Source organism: Vanacampus margaritifer, chromosome 1 (genome assembly GCF_051991255.1).
Source record: "Vanacampus margaritifer isolate UIUO_Vmar chromosome 1, RoL_Vmar_1.0, whole genome shotgun sequence".
Classification (NCBI taxonomy): Eukaryota; Metazoa; Chordata; class Actinopteri; order Syngnathiformes; family Syngnathidae; genus Vanacampus; species Vanacampus margaritifer.
In genome coordinates, this window is record NC_135432.1 from 25915366 (window position 1) to 25929518 (window position 14153).

Genomic DNA, 14153 nt, shown 5'->3' on the forward strand with positions numbered 1-14153 from the left:
GTCGTCCTTCGACAAGCTTTTCACAAGTGCTAAACACGTGAAAAGTGTTGAAAGAAATTTGAAGTCTAGGCAAATCACACTCAACGAGGCGATGGAGTCAAGGCTTGTGGGAGAACTAAACAAATTTTTTTTTAAACTGACGATTTATCACCATATTCAATTGAAAGTGGAAAAAAGTATGTTTTTCTGAGAGATCAAGTGGAAGCTGATGATTATCAGGAAAAAATGGAGTAGTGGTTATGGAAATGATTTTGGCCATGATAGCATTAAGCACTACATATTTCATAGCATTGGCAATTTCTTTAGTATGTTATTGATTATTTTAGCCCACAACAATCATAAAAAAATGCCCAGGAAATTCTTAATATTGGGGAATAAAATGTTTGAGTAACACAAAAAAACGAAAAAAATATTGCAACTCTTATCACAACTTTTTGAAAAATTGACTGCAAAATCAGGTATTTTAGCCTGCAACAATCAGAAAAAATGCCTGCGAAATCATGGAGGGACAGACTACATCTAGTCTATCTACCCAGCACACCTCATTTTCAACTGCTTGTGTCTATATTTTCCCTTCTTTAAGTCATTACGTAAAGCTCATAATTGTTGGTGTATATCCTGACTTTCTCATTCATCCGGTGTGGTCCTCTGGAGGTTGGCTGTTTAGTGTGGTTTCAGGAAAGACAGACATGCAGGCTAAGCTGTGTCAATCTATCCCAAAGGTGTGTTATGGGCTTGGATACACATCCACACATGCTCTTTTTGGTACTCGCTTTATGCATTGGGATACTGTCAAACTGGAAATAGGAAAATCTCTTTGGGAAACCAAACAACCACCGAGGAGCCGCACGGCACAACACGGACAGACTAACTCTTCACAGAGAAGACAGATGGTTTAAAAGAGGAGTGAGAGGAGCCATCTACGTGAAGATGGAAAGATCCTCTCTGAAGAGAGGAGGTGGCTTACGACACCACAATGCCGTCTTTTCATCCATCCCAAAGAGACTCAATAATTGGCCTCTAACAAACAAGAAAAATACAGTGCCCAGTGACTACCTCTTTACAATGCAATGGAATATTAACTCATTGACTGTCATTGACGGCTATAGACGTCATAAATTCAATTAAAAATCATAACTATTTCTATTAGTTTAACATATTTTTCCACTTTAGTGGACAAGAGTATGAAAACCTAGATTTTGTTTTGTACATTTAGAGCAGATATAAAATTTGTGATTAATCGTGAGTTAACTAGTGAAGTCATGCGATTAATTACGATTAAAAATATATTTTAAAAATACAATGAAATAAAATAATTGTAATAATTTTTTTCTAATTTTTAATAATCTTTAAAACATTTTTTTTTTAAAAGAAAACATTATTAAAAATTAGGGGCGTCAGGCGATAACCATTTTTAATCTCACGATTAATCAAAATTTTTACATCTGTTCTAATACGATAAAAAAAAAATCTAAGTTTTCATTCTCTTGTTAACTAAAGTGGAAAAAGGTAAAACTAATAGAAATAGTTCAAATGAATTTTTGACGTCTATAGCCGTCAATGGCAGTGAAGGAGATGATTCCACCCAATTGTTGACACACAGAGGCCACTCTGCAAGGCATCTTAACAACTGTCGTTTTGCATTCCTTTTGTGGTGGTGGGGCATGCCTCCAACTTGGAGACTCAATAGTTGGATTTACTACACCAATTTATTTGAAACATACTTTTCAAAATCCTCAAAAAGTCATCAGCAGGAGACTCTGACTTCCGACTTCTCTATTTTGGAACTCACATTTGTCCTCTTTGTAAACACTTATAAGAACCGCACAGATTGTCCTACCAGTATTATGGGAAATATTTAAAATTAAGTTGTTCAGGAAACTGAATAAGTATTACTACAGTGTTACGTCAGTGGATCAGGGGGGTAATCTAAGTAGCATGGTAAAGTTGACCCGAAGGGAGTTATAAGTGAAAACACAGGTCACTGTGTCCTCATGTATGTGTATGTACTGTCAAGTGAGTATTTAATCCAGCATGCACAAACACAGGAAAAGTAAACTTCCTAACATGTCCTCTGAAAGAAGCTTGTGTTTTAAGTGTATTTTCCACCACACAGGGTCTGGGTGAACACTGAGCCATCTCTCATGGAAACAAGCCCATCGGGTAATTGAAACAGAAAACCACGCCAAAATTGATTTCTGTACAAAAATCATCTTTGCCGCCGCACCCCCTGCGGGTGGGGTTTAACCTTCCGCATGCCGCTAGCCAGGGGGTACACGTTTTTTTTTCCAGCTACCCCCCCTCCCCCTTTTACAACTTCTGAGTAAAAAATGTTGAGTAAAAACCATAAAAAGTCTTTGTCCACATGAAATGGATCACAAGATGTAAAGTTCACACCAAAAACAACACATGACTCAATAAAGCCCAACTTATAAGGCCATTTTTAAAATTCCATTGTCATAAAAGCGGGAAAAATATTTCTACAGGTTTCTGGGCTCAGAATGAGATTTAACTAGTAAAACATTTTTTTTCCTGCTCAGGAATCCATATAAATAACTAATTTTACATCATATATGAAAAAAATGGAATTAACCAAAAAACAACAACACATTCACACCGAAAGACAATTTCAGACTCTTCAGTTAACCTACCAAACATGTTTTTTTTGGAATGTGGGAGGAAAAGAGAAAACCCCACACAAGAATGGGGAGAACATGCAAACTTCTCTAATGAAGGCCGCATCCTGGATTCGAACCAAGGACCTTGGAAGCTTATAGAGCTTCCACACTCTGGCGTATTAGCCATTACAGAAACATGATAATGATTTTGGTGCTTTCCAATGCAGTTTAGGCCAGCAACGGCATAAACCTTACATTTGTTCTGCGTTTTACAATTAAACACCTCTTCCCTTATGTTTGCCATTTTTTAAATAAATGGAACATCTTATGGTTGTCATTGCACAGAAATCTATGTATCTCATTGTCTAGACTTGTGTGGGATACAAGGCAGCGGATGTCTGAACTGGCAGCTGCTAATTGGTGCGAGGAACATGCAAGCTATACCAAAGCGGATGACGAACTGTTACGGGCTGACTTAAAAGATCTCCTGTTGTGTGTACGCATGCCTCTGCATACACATTGTGTTGTCTGCGCACACGTTTACCTCACAACCGTGTCTGTGTACACACATGGTTAAAAAGCCCCCCTGCTGCAATGTGTGTATATATGAGCGTGCATATGCATGGATGTTTGTGTGTGTGGGTGATTTTGTGTCACACGTCAATGCTATACCTAACAGCCGACGCAGGGCTGGCAATCATACCCCCCCCCCCCACCCCTTGCTGTGAATTCCTTACATTCAAAAGACCCAAGGGCAACTCAGAGCGCTCTTCTCTTTGCAGTGTTATGATTCCCTTGCTCTCCTTTCTCTTGTTTTACGGCACCTCTTTCAAGAAACACGTGTGCCTATAATTCACAGCTTCTTTTCTTCAATCAGAATGACCTGAAATGGGTATAATGTAGCTGCACAGCTTCTATGCAGCTGTAAATAACGAGCGTAGAAAAGGCGGCGAGGGGTGTGTGAAGACCATTTATTGCCATTTATATAGCTCCCATGTGCAGGAATATGCGCATGCATACGTAAGCCAAGCCGAACACACATACTGGACACTTAAATATCACAGAGGGCTGAGCAAACATGATTACATAAGAGTGTGTGTTTACTGCTTTATGTTTTCACTGTTAGTTGTTTTGCTACTTGACACACTGCAGGTATACAACAGGCTGAAGAAAGCAGTCCACTCTTTTTGTCAAATCATCCTAGACGGGAGCTGGCAGTGCAGCGGTAGGTTTGAAAAGAATGGAGAAAGGTTCAGAAGAAGAATTTCATGGTTCATGTTGCATCACTTCACCATGTTCAGAGGGGAAATTGGATCAGTAGCTTTATTGAAATCCTTGTTACACATAAATATTTACTCGGTTGAACACAGCATAAAGTGATTTGTAATAAATGTTAAAACACAGTTGACAAACATGACGTCGCAAGGTTTATGAGTTACACAGAATGGGATTTTAATGGCTCTGACACATTCCAAAGAAGGTTGGGGCAGGGGTACCAAAAGCTTGGGAATATTGTGGAATGCTGCAAAAGCATCTCTTTGGGGTATTAAAACTCTGATGGCTAGCAGGTGACAGTATCAAGTATTGGTATGAAGCAGCTGAGTTAAAAGGCGGCCACTTACTCAAAGACAATTCTTTTTTTTCCCAGCTATCCTGTATGAAGATAGCAAACAGTACTCTTCATGTATATCAGGGGTGGCCAAGTTCGGTCCTCGAGAGCCACCATCCAGCCTGTTTTCTATGTCTCCCTCCTTTAGCGCAGCTGAATCTAATGATCAGCTCATCAGCGAGATTTGCAGAAGCCTGATAACGATCCTGAACACGAATCAGGTGTGTTACTGGAGAGAGACATGAAAAACAAGCTGGATAGTGGCTCTTGAGGACCACCCCTGATGTATATCATCATCTTTTAAGTGTTTGTAAGTGTTTTCCTTTTTTTTTTACTTTGTAGCACATTGTTGAAATATTAAGTACATTACAAATACAATCTATAGTAATAATAATAATAATAATACACATAATAATATAATAAATAATCACAGGTGAGCCTGGGCCTAATCCTGCTGACTTTCGAGGGAAAGTCATGGTGCATCCTGGACTAGTCGTCTGGCTTCTGTACTGTTCTGAAAAAATCAAATAAAAAATCTGAATACAAATACATTTTTACTAGCTACCCGCGCGCGACCCACTCAAAGTGGGTCCTGACAAGACACGTGCTATAGAAAATAGATGGATGGATCTTGTTTTGCCTTTGTGGAGGCTTTCAATTCAACTCTGTGCCATTCTAGTTTAATATTTGACAGTATTAATGATTAGATGTACCTGAAAACTTGTGATTTGCTGGTGACATGTAATATTACACAAGAACTGATACGATGATGTATTTAGTTGTCAGTATACGAACGTGTCTGTGCTTGTACAAACATACATTCAAGGCAATACAGTAAAGCTTCAAAAATAGTTGAAAATAAACACACCCTGCCTCATACAATGACACAGCGCTTACGGGCATAATGTGTGTCTTTGTAGTTGAAGATACATTAAAGTGATTATGATCTTTACCTGTGGAAAGTGACTCGTTACACAAACACAACATGAAGCCAGCCCAATGTTGATACAACATGTCATATTTGGCCTAACACTTATAATTGTGTCTATATATATATATATATTAGTATGAAAGCTTCTCTCAGCATTCCCATAACAATGCTTTCATTTATCAAGGCTATCTCTTTTTCACAGAGGAACTGTCATTCACATTCATCAGGAGGATTAGTGTAAAGCTTGAAGACATGAAGTGTGAATAAAACTGTGACATTGGGGAATGATTGAGTGCAATGAAAAAGTTCTGCTCTGATATACTAAACTCACATCTTGATCACTGGTTGCATAGAAAGTATGGCTGTGAAATTCATGATTCAGAAAAAAATGTCGTAATACATTGCATTGGCCAAGGAAAGGAAATGGAACAATGTGGATAAATGTTGTGGATTTGATTATTTCTTGAATCCTATGCTATCATACGGAAGCGTATTGCATTCATTTTGAAAAAAAAAGTCCAGTTTTTTGGGGGAGCTTTGTTCTTTTGAGTATTTTTTTCTGTTCTATTCTATATTTTTCCCTGTTTTTTTGAGTATTTTCTTCTGTTTTAAAAATAGATATTGTCATCTGTTTTTCTGAATCTTTTCTTTCTGTTTTTCTGTGTAATTTTCCGTTTTATAAAAAAAAATATTTTTTTGTTTTTCTGATTTGTTTTTTTTCTGTTTTGCTGACAATTTTTTTAGAAAGGGGTTTCCCTCAGAGATTACAGAACAAACCACAATTCAGTATACACATCCACTCCTTTATTGAGAGTCAGTAAGTAATCATGACCATCTTATTGCATATGTATGCGGGAAAGTGTCCGCTTCCGCTAATAGCAAGTCTGCAACAAGTCACTTGGAGTTCAGAGGTAAAAAAAAAACCCTCCGAAAAACAGAACACCAGCTCTGTTTTTCGGATTTTTTTTTTCTGTTTAAAAAAAAAAATGTTCCCCCCTGTTTTTCAGAATATTTTTTCCTCCTGTTTTTCTGAATCATTTTTTTCAGCCTATTTTTCGGAATATTTTTTTGACAGGAAAAAAAAATTCAGGAAAAACAGAAATAAATATTCAGAAAATAAATAAAAAATACTCAAAAAAACAAAGCTCCCCCCCAAAATTGGTCAGAAAAACAGGAGTTGTTTTCCCCCCCAAGTGAATGCAATACGCTTCTGTACTATCATGCATTAAAAAAAAAAAAAAAAACATCAACAACTTAGTTACGCAGAAAGTGTACAACAAATTTCCATTAAAGGTTTTGCTGGGCCAGAATTAAAATTAGCAGAAATCTGTCTAGTTAACAGTTTGACCTTCGCATAGGTCTGCAGTCACTGAGTGCTACTCGATTTTTTTCCTCTTTATTTAAGTGGACTCAAATATTGTCACAGTAAAGCTTTTCTTCTACTTTTCCGTGCTCTGGGTGACCACCAGCCTGTCTTATATTAGCTGCTGGTTGCAACACGCATATGCCTCACACACGTTACAGTAGGAGGCTACTGTGTCCCCGTGATCAGAACCGGAGACAAGCAGACATAAATCAGACCTTGGGAAAAACTCAGTTCATGGAGACGACTTGAGTTCCACAAGCAGGATCTTTGTCCACTGCGATGACGCCATCATCCTCAGGAAGGTACTTTGTTTCCGCCTATTGCAAGGAGCCCGTTGGGAGTTACATAACACATGCAAGCTCTTCCTGGATGTGGACTCTATCTTCACATGAAATGGACTCTGACTTTGCGAGTTAGCCTTCCCAATTATTGAAACAACTGCTTTTGTATGCGGGATGATGATGCAAGCAAGATTATATTGAATCATTTTCATTTTCTAAAGAAATGGGTAAATGTCGAACTGTTTAGTAGCTTTTAGTATGGAATGGTCCACACTGCATCTCCACCAGAGTCCCCCCTTTCACACTGCACCTAAAAGCCATTTCAAGAACGTGTGGGTCACATCGTATGCTTATGGCTAGGCATACTTATATATCGATACTTTCAGTTCATCATTAGAGGACTTTCCTTTGCTGGAATAGTCACAATATTGTTTGCGTGCTATCCGACCTTCATGTCTTTAAGTGTTCACATTAGGATTATGTCCAGAAAGCACCTAATAGCGGCATCATTTTCTTTTACAGAGGACGCAGTCAGGCTGTGCTGACGTCCATGCAGCCAGCCCGGGTTCAGTGCCCACTCAGTGACGGTGTACATTTGAATGGTTGTCTGTCTCTATATGTACCCTGTGACTATTGACCAGTCCACAGTACACGCTGCCTTGAGCCCAAAGTCCACTGGGATTGACTCCAGATCCCTGTGACCCTGAACATGAAAATGATACGATATGGATGGATCTGTTGTGGTGCAGCACTTTTCTTGTTTACACTATTAGGCTATTCCAAATAAATCCTCCTAATATAAAGATACTATAAATTCAAAACTTATTATTTTATTTTAGACAAATCTCAAAGGGCCTAATGGAGCAAATTGAAAACACTGGGGAACAATTTGATTTTAAAAAAATCTGTTGGTTTAGATTTTTATGCTGATTAAAACTAAAATTGGCTTGCTGATTCCAAAATTGAAGTATTTTTTTCCTCCACGGCTTAGCCTCCAGACAAGCAAAATTACACTTATTGTACGATTGGACTCATCTACAGCTTTCATTGTATGACTTTTTTTTTTTTTTTTTTTTATAGAACAAGAACATCCATCCATTTTCTTAACCGCTTAGTCCTCACAAGGGTCGCGGGGGCGCTGGAGCCTATCCCAGCTGGCTTCGGGCAGTAGGCGGGGTACACCCTGAACTGGTTGCCAGCCAATCCAGGAGAACAAGAACATAACTGTCAAATACAGTATTTTTTTTTATTTTTAAAGAAAACGGGAATCTGTACACTCTAAAAACAACTAGGTCAAAAATAACCCAACTATGGGTAAAAAATGGACCGATCCTCTACTTGGGTCAATTTGACCCAACTTTGAGTCAAAAAATGGGTCTTTTAGTGTAAAACAACTCATAAATATTGGTCAGATCCTTTACTTTGGTCAAAAAATTTGATCATTTACTATAAGACAACCCAGAAAGTTGGGTCCAATTAACCCATAAAGGGGATCGGTCCATTTCTGATCCATAATTGGGTTACTTTTGACCCAACTGTTTTTAGAGTGTAGGTCAAAAACTAGAACCCCTAGGACCCCAAAATTAGTTGAAAACAGCTGTCGGATCCATCTCAACAAAATTTTTGTTCCCCAGTGAATTTAATTTGTGCAGTGTAATTTGGATTGATTTTGCGTCTTAAATAGCACTTGTAAAAGGCAGGTGCAAACAGAACTGCTGTGTGGAACCATGATGAAGGTGCATAGGCCAAATGGGAAGCAACAGGGAGAACATATCTTTTCAACTTGTGTACATTTTTTAAAAATGTTAGAATAAAAAATGATCACCGACAACTAAATTCCTTTCAAATGTGCATTTCTTTGCGTCTGGGTCATTCTAGCGCACTGTGACAATTTTTCATCGACACTCCTTCAGCAGCTTTTATTGGTCCTGACCAAGTTTTAAAAGCTATATTATGCAGGATGGGCACTCGGGATTAGTTGATGGTTAGTTAGTTACTGGCTTCTCCAAAATAATCTTTTTGTAACTTAGAAGCAGGGTTGGGAGGGTTACTTTTAAAATGTAATCCATTACAGTTACAAGTTATCTGCTAAAAAATGTAGTTAGTAAAGTAATCCAAGTACCATAATATTAAAGTAATGTAACTGGATTACTTTTGGATTACTCCAATACCAAGTATGCTCATGAAGACAAAATAAAAATGAATATCACCACAGTATATATTCTATACAATGTACCCTTGCTATTTGCGGCGGTGATAGTCTACAAATAGCAAAAATCTTTGCGTAATTAAAAAGCATGTAGGCTATTGATTGATTGATTGATTGATTGATTGAAGGCCATATGCTGAACTGTCACGGAAAGCAACCACACCTCACAGATAGATAGATAGATTGTGACATCAACTGCAAAAATAACTTTTATCCCAGTCACAAGTTTAGCCATGTGTGTGTGATGTTTAAATAGTGAATTGGTGGGAGGAAAATTTGTTTGGAAGGTGCCACTCACATTATGGTTGTAGGCTAGCGGGCTAGCTAGCAAGAAGCTACAGCGCGTAACATGCCGCTGGACTCTCAGCTCAAACTTTCGCTCCGAGTAAGTTCCAGCGAATACCAGTCGTCATTTCCTCTTCCCGTCCGTGAAGCTTTTTCAAACTGCCCGCGTGTGGAGGACACGACTGGTCAGTTCGTTCGTTCCCACCTCCCCGACATGTAGCAACGGTTACACTTTCTCTCTCTCTGTCCTTCTCTCTCTCTCTCTCTCTCTCTCTCTCTCTCTCTCTCTCTCTCTCTCTCTCACGCTGTCTCTCACTCTCTCTCTCTCTCGCCCTCTTTTGCACTCTCTCTCATCGTTGAAATTATAATCCCTCAAAGTAATCGCCATTTTTAATAAATGTACCTGTAATCTGATTACATGTTTTTTCTTGTAACTGTAATGGAATACAGTTAATTTTTTTTGCAGTCTGCTTACGTAACGGCAGTACATGTAATCCGTTAGTAGTATGTTTGTTCATCTTCCACAAACGCATCCAATTATGTCACAACATACATAATTTTATGCTCCAAGATTTTTCATCGTGAATACCATCAGTGCTACCTTAACCACACAAAGATGACTCTTTCCCCCACTTTTAGAAAAGTAGTCAACAGATTCAGTGAATGTGCCACTTAACGCCTGCTATGTTTTGTGTGTAATGAAATATTGCAATCTTACGACATCATTCCAAACGTGCCCACCAGCAGAGTGTACATACAAACGGCATATGAATGAGATGAGACACTATAGAGTGCGCGGCAGCTGTGTGCGCTCTTTACACTGGGCGTCAATGAAATGAAGGAAAAAGCAGACGCAAGTTGAAGGTCAGTCCCGAGTTAGAATTTTGCAAACTGTGATGGCCTATGTGCTGATTCAACATCTGGGATCAGATGATAAGTGTTATGTAATGACACTCAGGAACTCAGTATGAGCGCTTCTTTGCGGCTTCCGGGAGAGAAAAGAATGCGGCGAAATGTCAACAAGCGAAAACACACAGTAGATGTAAAAAGTGTGTCGCAATGGTTCGTTCAGGGAGATGATATACTTGAGCTTCATTTGAAAAATATTTTGCTGATGTTTGTCTCTTTGTCTCATTGCTTTAGTGCTGATTAACAATTAGGTTTACAATGAAGCAGGGAAAAAGATGTTAAAACTTTTCCAAATGAAAGGTGCCTTTACAGATGTGCAAATTCCTACATCATGGGCACTAACCCACCAATATGACCTGAGGCATTTTGAATCAACTGGAGTTAGCATTTGCTGAAGCTTCATGTATTGCAACTTTCCTTCTGACCAGTTTTTAAACACAGAGGAAGGATTTGTTATTCACCCCCGGAACCCTCCTGTATTCTCCAGCTATATATACATATTTAAAATGTATTATTATTAACATTTAGCCTAATTCTTGCAGCTCTGACGGAGCGGCTCAGTTCCAGATGTGTTGCATTAAGTCCTCCTGTTGTATCCTTGACTGCAATTTTCCATAAATCAAAATGATCTACATGAAGAGAAGACATCACAGAGAAGCACACGCAGCTTTGTTTTTGCTTACTTCTCTTTGAGTTTGACACAATGAATCAGTAAAACAGGCCTCACAGCATTTTTTTTTTTTTTAAGGAAAAAAATAATAATTTACTAAGCTTCTTTCCAATTGTTGTTTAAATGCATAGGGGAGGGAAGGGGGGGGGTGTGGCTGGGTAGTAGCAGGGGGGCATAATTTCCATGTAAATGCGCCATGTGGTACAAATCTTGCATTGACATTCTTTACATTTCCCAGCTTTATGTTCCTTACGCAACTTATGGGAAAGAGTTTGCATGCATCTCCCCTGGAGCTTCGCATCGAAGGGGGGAAGCCAAATGGCATGGAACTGGAATTGAAAAAAATTGACTGTTCATTGTTATTCCAGTCTTACATTTGACAAATGAGACCTCTGCTTTTACAAATACAGGAAAACAATTGAGCAAGTAAAGAGTGTGAAAACGTCTACTTCTCTCTCACAGAATATATGACCTTGTTCAAAAATAATAAACTGTAGTGGGTAGAAATCTCGTGGTGACTTTTTCCAAGTTCCAAAAGCACTTCTCTATAGTATGTTATCCTTAAATGCAGCTACGGATCTCAAGCTACACATCAGCAGCAGCAAGTGAAACAAAAACAAATGTTCACAAGGCACAAGGAAGGAAACAAAAGAAAATGGCATTTACCAGTATGTATTTGTATTTAGATTATCGATGCATTATGGTGATTGTCCAAATCCAATTTTTAGCCAATCCAGATTGAAAGTGGATTACTCTTTTGTAGTCTGAACAGTCACAAAGGACATGAAATCCAATTCTTGCGGAACGGAAATCATCTCAGATTTCGTGACATCACTCTACTCGTGCAAAAACCCATTGCGCCCACGCCGTCAATATCCAATCGGTTCGCTACAGTCAAATGCCTTGACGGCACCACTGCCCCGTCGACGACTCGCATGCTCAATCGGAAATACAGTGACAGTTTACGCTTCTTGTGCTGAAGCCGGTCTCGCTACGCCATCAGTTCTTCAAATGCGCAACTGGAAAAGAAAGACAGAAAAATAAAAGAAAACTGCTTAACACGCTTGTGAGGAGCGGGAAGTACGGAGCGGTAAACAGCGTCTTGACGTCAAACATTACACGCACTGGGCGCCGTCTTCGTTCGATGTCGTGGTTTCGTTGCTACAGCGACCTGTCAGATGGGTCAATTATAGGGGTGTGAATTGCCTAGTACCTGGCGATTCGATTCGTATTACGATTCATAGGTCACGATTCGATACCGATTAATCCCGATACTAATCTATAAATTGATAATTGCAGTTTTTTAAAAACTAAAATTTAGAAAATACTGTCAGTACTATCAGTAAACTTGTACATTTACACTGTAAGATTTTTATGAATATATTTTTTATTATATATATATATATATATATATATATATTTTTTAAATTATATTATTTAATATATTTTTGTTGTATTTATTTATCTGAAATTTCAGGTTGAAGTCTGTTTCATGTTTGAACAGCACTGAAATAACATATTACGGCTTAATGTTCCATTAATATAACATTCTTCTAACATTCTGCTTAATGTGTAAATCCTAACCCTAAGTAAGATGGTTTGTTGAATATTCCTATAAAAAATGGATGTTTAAAAATCGATTTGGCCGCATATTGAATCGATTCGAGAATTGCGCGTTGTAATGTCGCGATATATTGGCAAATCCATTTTTTCTAACACCCCTAGTCAATAATGTGGCTCAGTGTGAACAGGGCCAGATCAGATTTGGACACTTACTGAAAAACAGTCTAGATTTGAGGAGAAATCCGATTGCAGCCTTGATGTCACATGGTAGTCTTCACTATATGATAACTGGCAAGTTTAATTTATCTCCTGACTAAATGAACTGTTCATTTACACATATGCGTTATTTTCCAGCTATTATTCGGTCCTGACCAATGCACATGCAAGCCTGAAAAGTTTAAAATATACTGTAAAGCTGACCGTTTTCCCCTGTTTCAGACAGAACTGATGCCACATTGATTTTATACCCCTTTGCTCTTTTCTACCGGGTTGCACATTGCTTTTCTTCCATAAATAAGGCATGAGACAATACTGAATACACTTTGTCAAGATTGGGATAGAATTGTCTTCACAAACGCAGGCAAGCTGCTACTTACCTTCCCACAATTACAGGAAAATGATATGCTGTATGTGTGCACATTTGACACCGCTGCACCGCTGAGTTAACGACTTAAGGTCAGAATACATCTGGCTCATATACAGATATACAGTACAGTATTCAAAAGAGAGCGACCACTTTTTGTTGTTGTTTATTGTCCTTTTCTACAACATATGATGTTTCCAAGTAAAAAAAAAAAAAAAAAAAAAGCTGTCCATCACAACTTTTCTTCAAGTATATTCACAGATATAAAACTGACAATGTAGCAATTGATCAATTTAACATTTCACCTAAATGTAATTCAGTACAGTTTATTGGCTGGTTGAATGTGCAAGAAAACCAAGATGGTGGAACAAAATATCTTCAGTCTGCCATTATCTTCACTTCTGGCACCAATTCCAAAATTCCACAGCCAGCTGAAAAAATGCTACCTGGTGCTTGAAGCAGTCAGCAGGCCATAAACGAGACCAACCATCCTTTCTTTGTTTACAGTACATTCTCAACACAACTACAATCGCTGTATCAAGGAAATTGCTCAACATGTTGTAAACTTTAAAATAAAAAACTATTTTTCTTTACATTCCCCAATGCTGCTTACCTCCTCCAACAATTGTGAAATGTAATTTAGAGTTCATACCACAATTTCAATGAGATTTTAGAGGAAGAACTTGAAAATGCAATTCAGTTTTCAGTACTGCCATCAAAAGGGATATTATTTTTTCCACTAAATTGATGTTAATTAGGCATGTGAATTGCCTAGTACCTTTCGATTCCACCCGTATCACGATTCATAGATCACGATTCAATTCGATTATTCCCGATACGAATCTATAAGTTGATTATTGCGATTTTGTTTTACTCACATTTAGAAAATACTAATCAGTAAACTTGCACATGTACACTGTAAGATTTGTATGAAAATGTATTTATTCATCTGAAATTTCAGGCTTATAACTGTAAGCCACTGTATTTAACAAACAATCTGTTTCATGTTTGAACAGCACTGAAATAAAATATTATGGCTTAATGCTGCATTAATATAACATTCTTTCATGCTTAACGTGTGAACCCTAACCCTAAGTAAGACGAAAAATTGATGTTCAAACGTAGATTT